The sequence below is a fragment of the Boleophthalmus pectinirostris genome, unplaced genomic scaffold (genome assembly GCF_026225935.1).
Source record: "Boleophthalmus pectinirostris isolate CB_2022bp ecotype Guang Dong unplaced genomic scaffold, ASM2622593v1 HiC_scaffold_16, whole genome shotgun sequence".
In the NCBI taxonomy this organism is placed as follows: domain Eukaryota; kingdom Metazoa; phylum Chordata; class Actinopteri; order Gobiiformes; family Gobiidae; genus Boleophthalmus; species Boleophthalmus pectinirostris.
The window spans coordinates 37,036,183-37,049,411 of record NW_026571095.1 but is presented as its reverse complement, the minus strand read 5'-3'; the positions used below and the strand labels follow the sequence as shown (position 1 = coordinate 37,049,411).

Here is a 13,229-nt window from a genome sequence, read left to right as displayed (position 1 = left end):
ATGCGGAGGCGTGAGCGCGGCCCCGGGTTTATGGAGGTCGGGGGTGTTCCTCTGGGAAACGCCGAGCTCGTCCGTTTCGCCGAAGCATCGACGGAGACGTTCAGACTCGAGGCCCGAGCCGGAGCTGAATTAGGACGTCGTTTCGTGTTAATGGAAAATTGATTTTTGGGATGTAAATGTACAAAAGTGTGTCAGCGGCGAAATTAAAACCAGCGGAATCGAAATTACAACGTGTTTATCGAACATTTTGAACATGACCAGACAAAGACAAAGACAGTGTGTTATACTCAGTGTTGGGAAGTTTACTTTTAAAATGTAATCCCCTACAGATTACAGATTACACACACCAGAATGTAGTTTGTAACAGAATCCATTAAATTACTTAAAGTGAGTAATGTAATCTGATTACTTTGGATTACTTGATTTGCTGTAGAGAAACAAAGACGAGGAAATCGTAACATAAAATGTTTTTTCTGCTAAAAGAAAATAAAAAGTCCAGATTTTACTGAACCAGATTAAAAATATTATTGATAGAAGAAGAAGAAACACGGTCCAGTTTAGTTCAGTCCTGGTTTAGTCCTGGTTTAGTCCTGGTTTCAGTCCTGGTTTAGTCCTGGTTTAGTCCTGGTTTCAGTCCTGGTTTAGTCCTGGTTAGTCCTGGTTTAGTCAGTCCTGGTTTAGTCCTGGTTTAGTCCTGGTTCAGTCCTGGTTTAGTCCTGGTGGTTTAGTCCTGTTTAGTCCTGGTTTAGTCCTGGTTTAGTCCTGGTTTCAGTCCTGGTTTAGTCCTGGTTCAGTCCTGGTTTAGTCCTGGTTTAGTCCTGGTTTAGTTTAGTCCTGGTTTAGTCCTGGTTCAGTCCTGGTTTTCAGTCCTGGTTTTCCTGGTGGTTCAGTCCTGGTTCAGTCCTGGTTTAGTCCTGGTTTAGTCCTGGTAGTCAGTCCTGGTTTAGTCCTGGTTTAGTCCTGGTTCAGTCCTGGTTTAGTCCTGGTTTAGTCCTGGTTTAGTCCTGGTTTAGTCCTGGTTTAGTCCTGGTGCAGATTTCTTCTATTCAGTTTGTTTTCACTGTCGTCAGTTGCTCTGGTTTGACATTTAAGTTGTAACTGTTTTATATTTGTTATTTTTATTTATCTCCCGTCGGGAAGACAGAACGACAGCGCCACCTGCTGTCCCACTTCCTCAGGACAGACTCCCAGGTGTGTCAGAGTAAACACGCCCCCTCGTCCCGGTTTATCGTCCCGCGGGCTCGTTTCTGTACTTCAGTTAAATCTTTAATGCCCCTTTTTTTCCTCTCACACACCTGGGATTCTGTCGTGAGGAAGTGGAACTGCAGGTGGCGCTGTCGTCCTGCCTCCACCGGTAGGAAGACAGAACCAAAACCTGTTTAAATCATCTGAGGGACACGACGCAGAAACGTCACGAGACTCTGAGGAAGACGCAGGGAGCAGAACAAACTGTCAGGATGAAAACAAACTCTTGGTCCGAAAAAAGAACTTGATGACAGAAGTGATCGGAAAACCAAATACATAAAAGCTGCTCACTCTTTCGTTTAGATCTGCACATGTTCTGAAAGGTGATTTTTGTATTAGTTTTGCCAGTTCAGATTTCAGTCTTTTTGCAAATTGTTCTTGACGCGTTTAAATGTGAACTTGAAGTGTTCACGGACGTACTTCCAGCTCCACCGATTCTGTTTCCAATTGACTTCATTTTGAAAAATCGTCTCCTCTTTCTCTCCCTGCTGCTGTGAGTCTCGTCGTTTTGGTCTTTAAATGTTCGTGTTCACCCCCCGTACGTGATCCTGGTGTTTCTATTTCACAGTTTTCTCCGTAAACGATTCCACGGCCGCCCTGAACGTCGGCTCCGGAGGTGTCAGCTTCACTCGGAGATTGAAAAATTATACGAGATTTGGCAGCGTCACCGTCATTTTTCTCCGCTGCCTGTGTGTGTGTGTGTGTGTGTGTGCAGTGGTGCAGCGTGTACTGTCATCATGTCCTTCTAAAAGACTGAGAAGACTCTGTTACACCTGCTGATGTCATGACGTGGTGTCTCTTTCTTTCACTGTTGTGTAGCAGATATGATGGGTGAACGTCCAACACTGAGACGGGGTTTGGACTCGTGACAGGAGACATAGTTTGGCTCAAGGAGGAAAGTGAGACAGAGTTTAAAACACAAAACCAGGAGAATTTGGAGTAACATGGTGCAGGATGTGAGTTGTACTGAAGGAATGGAGAAACGGAATATTTACAGATGGTCTCGGTCCAGCAGAAGTAAACATCCATCCATCCATCCATCCATTTTCGTCCGCTTATCCGGGGTCAGGTCACGGGGGCATCAGCCTAAGCAGGGACTCCCAGACTTCCTTCACCCCAGACACGTCCTCCAGCTCCTCCAGGGGGACCCCGAGGCGTTCCCAGGCCAGCCGAGAGACATAGTCCCTCCAGCGTGTCCTGGGTCTTCCCCGGGGCCTCCTCCCGGCGGGACATGCCCGGAACACCTCCCGAGGGAGGCGCCCAGGAGGCATCCGGAACAGATGCCCGAGCCTCAACTGGCTCCTCTCGACGTGGAGGAGCAGCGGCTCTACTCCGAGCTCCTCCCGTGTGACTGAGCTCCTCACCCTATCTCTAAGGGAGCGCCCAGCCACCCTGCGGAGGAAACTCATTTCGAGCGCTTGTATCCGCGATCTCGTCCTTTCGGTCACTACCCAGAGCTCATGACCATAGGTGAGAGTAGGAACGAAGACTGACCGGTAAATCGAGAGCTTCGCCTTTCGACTCAGCTCCCTCTTCACCACAACGGTCCGATACAGCGACCGCATCACTGCCGAAGCTGCACCGATCCGCCTGTCAATCTCCCGTTCCGTCCTTCCCTCACTCGTGAACAAGACCCCGAGATACTTGAACTCCTCCACTTGAGGCAAAGACTCCCCACCCACCCGGAGAGGGCAAGCCACCTTTTTCCGGTCGAGAACCATGGCCTCGGACTTGGAAGAGCTGATCTTCATCCCAGCCGCTTCACACTCGGCTGCAAACCGCCCCAGTGCACATTGCAGGTCCTGGTTCGATGAAGCCAACAGGACAACATCGTCCGCAAACAGCAGAGATGAAATCCTGTGGTCCCCAAACCGGACCCCTCCGGCCCCTGACTGCGCCTAGAAATTCTGTCCATAAATACAATGAACAGAACCGGTGACAAAGGGCAGCCCTGGCGGAGTCCAACATGCACCGGGAACAGGTCTGACTTACTGCCGGCAATGCGAACACAGCTCCTGCTCCGGTCATACAGGGACCGGACAGCCCTTAGCAAAGGGCCCCGGGCCCCATACTCCCAGAGCACCCCCCACAGGACACCACGAGGGACACGGTCGAATGCCTTCTCCAGATCCACAAAACACATGTGGACTGGTTGGGCAAACTCCCATGAACCCTCGAGCACCCTATGGAGAGTGTAAGAGCTGGTCCAGTGTTCCACGGCCAGGACGAAAACCACACACTGCTCCTCCTGAATCCGAGGTTCGACTATCGGCCGGATTCTCCTCTCCAGTCCCTGGCATAGACCTTACCGGGAAGGCTGAAGAAGTGTGATCCCCCTATAGTTGGAAACACCCTCCGGTCCCCCTTCTTATACAGAGGGACCACCACCCCGGTTTGCCAGTCCAGAGGTACTGTCCCCGACCGCCACGCGATGTTGAAGAGGCGTGACAGCCAAGCAGCCCCACAACATCCAGAGACTTCAGGTACTCAGGACGGATCTCATCCAACCCCGGAGCCTTGCCACCAAGGAGCTTCCAACCACCTCAGTGACTTCGGCCGGGTGATGGATGAGTCCGCCTCCGAGTCCCCAGCCTCGGCCTCCTCCTCGGAGGACGTGACAGTGGGATTGAGGAGATCCTCAAAGTATTCCTTCCACCGCCGGACAACGTCCCCAGTCGAGGTCAACAGCTCTCCCCCCCCGCACTGTAAACAGTGTTGGTGAAGAACTGCTTCCCCTCCTGAGGCGCCGGACGGTTTGCCAGAATCTCTTTGAGGCCGTCCGATAGTCCTTCTCCATGGCCTCCCCGAACTCCTCCCAGCTCCGAGTTTTTGCCTCCAAGTTTTTGCCTCCGCGACCACACGGGCTGCAGCACGCTTGGCCCGCCGGTACCTGTCAGCTGCCTCAGGAGTCCCCCGAGCCAGCAAGGCCCGATAGGACTCCTTCTTCAGCTTGACAGCATCCCTTACTTCCGGTGTCCACCACCGGGTTCTGGGGTTGCCGCGCGACAGGCACCACAGACCTTACGCCCACAGCTCCGAGCAGCTGCATTGACAATAGAGGCCGAGAATGAAGCCCACTCGGACTCCATATCTCCAGCTCCCCCGGAATCCGGGAGAAGTCCTCCCGGAGGTGCGAGTTGAAGGTCCCTCTGACAGAGGGCTCCGCCAGACGTTCCCAACAGACCCTCACTACACGCTTGGGCCTGCCAGGTCTTTCCGGCTTCCTCCTCCGCCAGCGAACCCAACTCACAACCAGGTGGTGATCAGTTGACAGCTCAGCCCCTCTCTTCACCCGAGTGTCCAAGACACGCGGCCGGAGATCAGATGACACAACGACAAAGTCGATCATCGACCTCCGGCCTAGGGTGTCCTGGTGCCACGTGCACTTATGGACACCCTTGTGCTCGAACATGGTGTTTGTTATGGACAAACTGTGACTAGCACAGAAGTCCAATAACAAAACACTACTCGGGTTCAGATCAGGGAGGCCGTTCCTCCAATCACCCCTCTCCAAGTGTCACTGTCGTTGCCCACGTGGGCGTTGAAGTCCCCCAGGAGAACAACGGAGTCCCCGGTCGGTGCACTGTCTAGTTACCCCTCCCAAGGACTCCAAGAAGGCCGGGTACTCTGCACTGCTGTTCGGCCCGTAGGCCGACACCACAGTGAGAGACCTGTCCCCGACCCGAAGGCGCAGGGACGCGACCCTCTCGTTCACCGGGGTGAACTCCAACACACAGCGACTGAGCTGTGGGCAATGAGAGCCCACACCAGCCCGCCGCCGCTCCCCGCGGCCAACGCCAGAGAAATGGAGAGTCCAGCCCCTCTCAAGGAGTTGGGTTCCAGAAGTAAACAACAAGGTCAAAACTTCAAGTTAATTCATCTGATATAAAAGTGTATTGAACAGATACATATGTGCTCTAGTTTATCAAACTGTTGACCTTTTTTCTGGACCATTTTTGGTTCTAAAGTTCCATATGTTTTAAACAGACCATGTATGAAACATGGAACAAAAATTATTTCCCAAATTTCAAAGACCTGAAAATCATGTAAATAAATGTTTGTATTTCATCATATCTTGTGTTATTCCATCTTTGAACTGTTGATGAAGGGACATGATTTAAAAAAAAAAAAGTATTTAAAATAATAAAAATGTTCTTGGAAGGACTGACATATTTTATAGAAATAGTTTCTTTCATTTTGAAGTAATATTAAAGTTTTCAGAAGAAAAAAGCAACAAATGATGTAAAATCCTGCACCTTCTACTTGTTTGTACAATTTTCCCTCCGTTACTTTTCCCTCCGTTACCATGACCTTTCTTAATAAAAAATCTCATGAGTCAAAAAGTAAGAGGTTTTTCAACCTAATCTTTAGGGATGGACATGATTAGTCGATTAATCGATAATTGATCATTAAGAATTTCATCGATTACGTTCATTTTAATGGACAAACTGAATGTATGTTTGTGTGTCGTGACCAAACAGGTGTACATGTGTCTCTGCATCAGAAGGAGCGAGACACAAACAGTGGGTCAGTCTGTAACGAACCGAAGCACAAATGTGGATTTAACCAGGATTTGTAGAAGAAATTCCACACTTTCCGTTGCGTTGGGACAAGTGTGAGTCCATGTGCACAGTGGATAAAGCAGCACATATGTTTCTGTGTCCAGTGGGAAAAAGTTTTTCCAGGTGAGAGTCGCTCAATGTGGATGACGAGGCCCCGCCCCCCTCCCCCCGTACGCTGTCCTGGTTTTGACAAACACAAATCTGGTCACACTGACCTGTATTCACCTGAGTCATGTCTTTTAATCCAACACAAGTTGAACCACATCAGCGACACAAGAGCTGGAGTTTTATCTTCACTTAGTTTATGTAAATTAGTGATGTGGTTTTAAGTTTTGTTTCTGTGAGATTTGAACAAAACTGAATTAAACACATTATAATGTCAAACAGCTGATGTGGCTCTAGAGTCGTTATGTTTATATGTCGTAAAGTTGAATTTATTTATGCAGATTAGTGCAGATAGTAATAATAATGATGATCATTTTAATATAAAAACGTTAATGATTAATTGATAATCGATCGTTAATTCTTCCGACGATCGATTAAGAAAATTTCATTGAATGCCCGTCTCTAATATGAAGCAAATATTCAAACCAGTTTGTTAAGGATATGTAAGTGAGAACCAAGAGTTATCACTGTTTGGATTTATTGACCAAAAAGTGCTGCATATTTCATTCCCTCCGTTACCGACATGAGTTTTTAATTTTTTGTCTTGAACTTGAAAGAATCTCACAGGTTTAACTTGACCCTGTTGGAGTGTAACTCTTTCCTACATTCTGATACTTTACTTATTTCAATAGTTCCTCTAGTTTCTGAATAAGAGACATTTGAATGTCAAAAATCTGACCCTGTTTCCCTCCAGTACTGCTTGACCAGACACATGTATTTATAATATTTACAATATGAACAAAATGAAAGAGAACAGTGTGACCAACGGAGCGTTGCTGTTCTGACTCAAAGTTCAGTTCAGTGTTGTACTCGTTGTAGTAAGAGAGTTTATAGTCCGAGCGAGTAGTGAATGAGGTTTTGACCGAGTCCTTTATGGCAAAACACGCATCATGAATCTCCGACTTCTGGTCATCGTGCAGTTCACACTGGGAAGGATCCTCTGAAAAAGTGAACATCAAACCTCCATGTTTGTTTTTGATCTTTTCAAGTCTTTTGAACCATATCACTTTTGTTTCCTGGTTCTGATATTGTCATATTTTAGTTTTGGGATTCAGACATCGTTAATTGTTGTGGTTGTTGGATCCTAACAGCGGAAAACAGCTCGAGAAATGTGTTTGTGAACTCCATAAATGCAAAAGTGAATCAGATGTGTGTGACTCAAACCTCTGTTCAAACTGTTTCTCTTCCCAACGGAATTGAAAAATAGTGAAAGGTGAAGGTGATGGGCAGGATTGATCCACAGGAAGAACCAAAAAGGAAACATTTGTCTGACTAAATCATCCTAAGTTTGTTCTCTGTTCTTTTGTTTTTACTATAACTTGAATAAATCTTGGGAAAATAAATTTACCCCAAAAAGTGCGACTTATATGTTTTTTTCTTCTTCATAACACATTTTTTGGCTGGTGCAATTTATACTCCGGAGCGACTTATAGTCCGAAAAATATGGTACTGAAAACACACCACCTTCCACCTTGTGATGTCATCATGTGGTAATACAGGAAGTGCTCCACTGTGTTTTTAAACTCCACACACCTTCACTAGAATCACTCGGAACATTTCAGCGCTGGAGTTGCTGATCTCGACTGAACTAAATGTAAAAGGAACTGTTCACTGGAAAACTACCACTTCATGACATCACAAGGTGGAACAGAGCGTTTGGAGCTTTGGAGACGTAAACAGACGAATAATAAATGAAACGAAACACAAGTCCAGGTCTGTTTTTGAGGAGGAAACAACATTAGAACACGACTTAAAGAGAGACTGTCTCTCTTTAATAAGGAAATAAAACCTCGAGAGAAGAGAGAGAAAAGATGACTGACTCACGAGAAAAAAAATACAAAAACAAAAAAAACAAAAAACATAAAAAACACAAAAACAAAAAACACAAAAATACATAAAAATACAAAAAAAACCAAAAACATAAAAAGTGAAAAATACAAAAACACGAAAAACATAAAAAAAACAAAAACAAAAAAACACAAAACATAAAAAAACACACACAAAAACATAAAAACATAAAAATACAAAAACACAAAAAAAAAAACATAAAAACAAAAAAACACAAAATTACATAAAAATACAAAAAAAACCATAAAAAGTAAAAAATACAAAAACACAAAAAACATAAAAAAACACACACAAAAACATAAAAATACAAAAACACAAAAAACATAAAAATACAAAAACACAAAAAACATAAAAAACACAAAAACACAAAATTACATAAAAAAACAAAAAAAAAACATAAAAACATAAAAACACGAAAATACAAAAACACACAAAAAACATAAAAGCATAAAAATACAAAAACACAAAAAACATACCCCCCCAAAAAAAACCCAAAATTACATAAAAAAACAAAAAACATAAAAATACAAAAAAACATAAAAAACACAAAAACAAAAAACACAAAATTACATAAAAAACATAAAAAAACACAAAAATACAAACACACACACACACAAAAACATTAAAAAACACATGAAAAACATTTAACAAATAAAAAACACAACTGCAGGTCTGTGTGTGATGAGGAAATGACATTTAAAGCCACACTCTGTAACTTTTCTAGTCGAGGGTTTGCCACCTGCTTCTCCTGAAATGTTCCACAGTGTCGCATTAGCCCCACACAGCAAAAAGTGGAGTGTTAAAATGAACTCTCACAGAATCAGTTTTTACAATTTTACGTTTTTCTTTAAGAAGGAAATAAAACCTGGAGGATCCGTCATGAGAATTTGAACCTGACGGTGTTTTTTTTTTTTTTTTTTTTTTTTTTTTTTTTTTCTGAAACCATTTCCTGACGCTGTGTCGTTTTGCACAGAGACATGTCGCCGTCACCTGATCCGCTCCGTCCGTGTGCTCTGACCTTCTGGTGTCAGAGGAGGAAGTGATGTAATAGGATCTGTGTGTCATGTGACCGCGGGGAAACGTGGAGGTCGAGATTATCCGGCGTTTTGTCCTTAATCCAGACGACGTGCGCCGCTAATGAGACTGATCCTGTCCCCGCAGACTCGCGGCCGCCGCCGCCGCCGCCGCCTTCACACCAAACACCAAACACGCTTTTATTAACACTTATCAGAGTGTAGGGGACGAGCGAGGGCCACACGAGCCAAAACATCACACAAAAATATACGTTTAGTAAGTTTTAAAAAAAAACCTCTGTCACACAAAAAACTTGAAGTAAAATATCTTGGATCATTTCTGTCATTATTTAAAGGTCCTAAATTACACAAAACTGACTCTTGTTTTTGTGTGTTTTTGTATTTTTGAGGTTTTTGTGTTTTTCTGTGTTTTTGTTGTTGAATTAACACTAAAGGAAGTTGAATTAACACTAGAGGAAGTTGAATTAACACTAGATAAAGTTGAATTAACACTAGATAAAGTTGAATTAACACTAGATGAAGTTGAATTAACACTAGAAGGAAGTTGAATTAACACTAGAGGAAGTTGAATTAACACTAGTTGATAGAGGAAGTTGAATTAACACTAGAGGAAGTTGAATTAACACTAGATGAAGTTGAATTAACACTAGAGGAAGTTGAATTAACACTAATGGAAGTTGAATTAACACTAGAGGAAGTTGAATTAACACTAAGAGGAAGTTGAATTAACACTAAGGAAGTTGAATTAACACTAGAGGAAGTTGAATTAACAACTAGATGAAGTTGAATTAACACTAAGGGAAGTTGAATTAACACTAAGGAAGTTGAATTAACACTAGAGGAAGTTGAATTAACACTAAGTTGACTAAGAAGTTGAATTAACACTAGATAGAAGTTGAAGTTGAATTAACACTAGAGGAAGTTGAATTAACACTAGAAGAAGTTGAATTAACACACTAGAGGAAAGTTGAATTAACACTAGAGGAAGTTGAATTAACACTAGTTGATAGAAGTTGAATTAACACTAGAGGAAGTTGAATTAACACTAGGAAGTTGAATTAACACTAGAGTTGACTAGAAAGTTGAATTAACACTAAGAGGAAGTTGAATTAACACTAGAGGAAGTTGAATTAACACTAGAGGAAGTTGAATTAACACTAAAGGAAGTTGAATTAACACTAGAGGAAGTTGAATTAACACTAGAGGAAGTTGAATTAACACTAGAGGAAGTTGAATTAACACTAGAGGAAGTTGAATTAACACTGGAGGAAGTTGAATTAACACTAGAGGAAGTTGAATTAACACTAGAGGAAGTTGAATTAACACTAAGGAAGTTGAATTAACACTAGAGGAAGTTGAATTAACACTGAAGAAGGAAGTTGAATTAACACTAAGAAGTAGAAAGTTGAATTAACACTAAGAGGAAGTTGAATTAACACTAGAGAAGTTGAATTAACACTAGAGGAAGTTGAATTAACACTAGAGGAAGTTGAATTACACTAGAGGAAGTTGAATTAACACTAGAGGAAGTTGAATTAACACTAGAGAAGTTGAATTAACACTAGAGGAAGTTGAATTAACACTAGAGGAAGTTGAATTAACACTAGAGGAAGTTGAATTTACTTCAACCACATCAACTCTGGCAAATAACCCCAACTCCAACCCCCATTTAACTTTCAAATCATTAAAACAACACTTTTTGTGTTAAAAACAACTGAAATATTTCACTCTGAAATGTTAACCCTCCCGTTTTTTCCGTGTATTTCTCTTGCATTTATTCAAGTACAGGTGTTTTTACTGCTGTACAATACCTAGAAAAATCTGCATTCTTACTGTAAGCAGCGTCGCCTCTCCACAGATCTGACCTGTAACTCTCTGCCCGGCTGGTGTCACCGTAGAAGCTTCTTCAGGCAAATCGCAAACATCTCTGTGAAGGAAAAGTTACACAGTGCAGCTTTAACTGTGGAGTCATTTACAGCGCACGGACGGACGATGGAGAGAAACGGGATTCGTGTATTTTTATTTTAAAAAAAATAAAAAAAAAAAAATTATAATTAAACTAGAAAAGTGTTGATTGAGTTTTTTTCTTGAGAGAGTTGATTGGAGGAGGAGTGGAGCTTTTCTCAAACTCTCTGCGCTTCATGAGCAGGATTGTTGCCTCCCTCTAGTGGATCTTCTGAGTTACACACTTTCTCTCTCCATCTCTTCATTCCCTCTCTCCCTCCCTCTGTTCCCTCTCTCCATCTCTCCTCTTCAGGCGACTGTTTCTACTTTGTGATCGTGTTCATACTAAACTAAAAGAAACATTTTAATAGAATAATTCAAAAACAACAGCAACAATCTGACTCCTCCTCCTCTCTCCCTCTCCTTCCCTCTTCCTCTTTCTCCTTGTCTCCAACGTTCCCTCTCTTCTTCTTCTCTCCTCCTCCCTTCTTCAGGTGATGGACGTGTTCCCGGTGAAGAACGAGCAGAGTTTGATGATCATGTTCAAACTAAACTTTGATCTAACTCCTCTCCTTCCCTCTCCTTCTTTCTCTCTCTCTCCTACTTCTCTTCTCCTCCCTCTCTTCTCCTTCTTCTCTCCTCCTCTCTCCTCTTCTCTTCTCTCCTCTCTCTTCTCTCTTCTCTTCTCTCTCTCTCTCTCTCCTTCTCCTTCTCCTTCTCCCTCTTCTTCTCTCTTCTTCTCCTCCTCTCCTCCTCTTCTCTCCTCTCTCCTCTCTCTCTTCTCTTCTCTCTCCTCTCTCTTCTCTCTCCTTCTCTTCTCTCCCTCTCTCCTTCCTCTCTCTCTCTCCTCCTCTTCTCCTCTTCTCCCTCTCTCTCTTTCTTCTCTCTCCTCCTTTCCTTCCCTTTTCCTCCTCCCTCTCTCCTCCTTCTTCTCCTTCTTCTCTTCTCCTCCCTCCTCTCTTCTTCTCTCTCTTCTTCTCTTTCTTCTCCTCTTCTCTCCTTCTCTCTTCTCTCTTCTTTCTTCTCCTCCTCTCTCCTTCTCTTCTCTCTCTCTCTCTCTCTCCTCTTCTCTCTCTCCTCCTCTCTTCTCCTCTCTCCTCCTTTTTCTCTTTCTTCTCTCTCTTCTCCTCCTTCTTCCTTTCCTCCTCCTCTTCTCCTCCTTCTTCTCCTTCTTCTCTTCTCCTCCCTCTCTCCTTCTCTCTTCTTCTCCCTCTCTCCTTCTCTTCTTCTCTTCTCTTCCTCTCTCCTTTTCTCTTTTCTCTCTCTTCTCTTTCTTCCTCCTCCTCTCCTCCTCCTCTCCTCCTCCTCTTCTTCTTCTTCAGGTGAGTGTTTCCACTGTGTCATGGACGTGTTCCTGGTGAAGAACGAGGAGGGTCTGGTGATCATGTTCATCTTAAACTTTGATCTCACTCCTCTCTCCTTCTTCTCTCTCTCCTTCTTCTCTCTCTCCTCCTCTCCTCCCTCCTCTTCTCCTCTTCTTCTTCTTCTTCAGGCGAGTGTTTCCACTGTGTGATCGACGTGGTGCCGGTGAAGAACGAGCAGGGTCTGGTGATCATGTTCATCTTAAACTTTTAATCTCACTCCTCTCTCTTTCTTCTCCTTCTTCTCTCTCTTCTTCTTCTCTCTCCTCCTCTCTCCTCCTCCTCTCCTCCTCTCCTCCTTCCTCCTCTTCTTCTTCAGGCGAGTGTTTCCACTGTGTGATCGACGTGGTGCCGGTGAAGAACGAAACAGGGTCTGGTGATCATGTTCATCTTAAACTTTGATCTCACTCCTCTCTCCTTCTTCTCTCTCTCCCTCTCTCTCTCTCTCCTCTCCTCCTCCTCTCCTCCTCCTCTTTCTTCTTCTTCAGGCGAGTGTTTCCACTGTGTGATCACGTGGTGCCGGTGAAGAACGAGGGTTTGGTGATCATGTTCATTCTTAACTTCGAGCTTCCGTCGGACGCTCGTCCTCCTGCTCCTCGCTCTCCGTCAGGGATCTCCAGCGCGTGCTCCGCCTGCCCTTCGTCGGCCTGGGTAAGGTTCCGCACTGAGCTTTAAATCCCGGGGCCGTTGCTGAACCTTCTAGACGAGGGTCGGCAGGTGAACGCGGCGGTTTTCCTGGAGCCAGATCACGGCTCCGTCGCCCGGTCACGATTTGGGCGTCTCGTAGGTCAATTCATCGGCTCCTTCCTGGGATCCGAATCTTCTGGATCGGTTCTTTTCAAAGAGCCGTTCAAAACACCGGCTCTTTGACTTTTTATTGATCTGACAGAAACAATTTGAGAACTTTTTTTAATCGAAACTAAATTCATCCCAGAGAAAAATGAGCACGACAAAGATCTGTTTTTAAATGTTCAAACACACAGAGAGAATCTGTGTGTCATTTTGTTCATTTGTTTTCAAAATTAAAAAAAATTAAAAATAAGAAAATGAAAAAAACAACAATTTTCTTC

At 43.8% G+C, this 13,229-nt stretch overlaps 1 pseudogene; it reads left to right on the top strand.

Annotated features, from left to right (window-relative positions):
• The window catches only part of LOC129408270 (neoverrucotoxin subunit alpha-like), a 14,983-nt pseudogene continuing 1,754 nt past the window's right edge, over window positions 1-13,229 (top strand).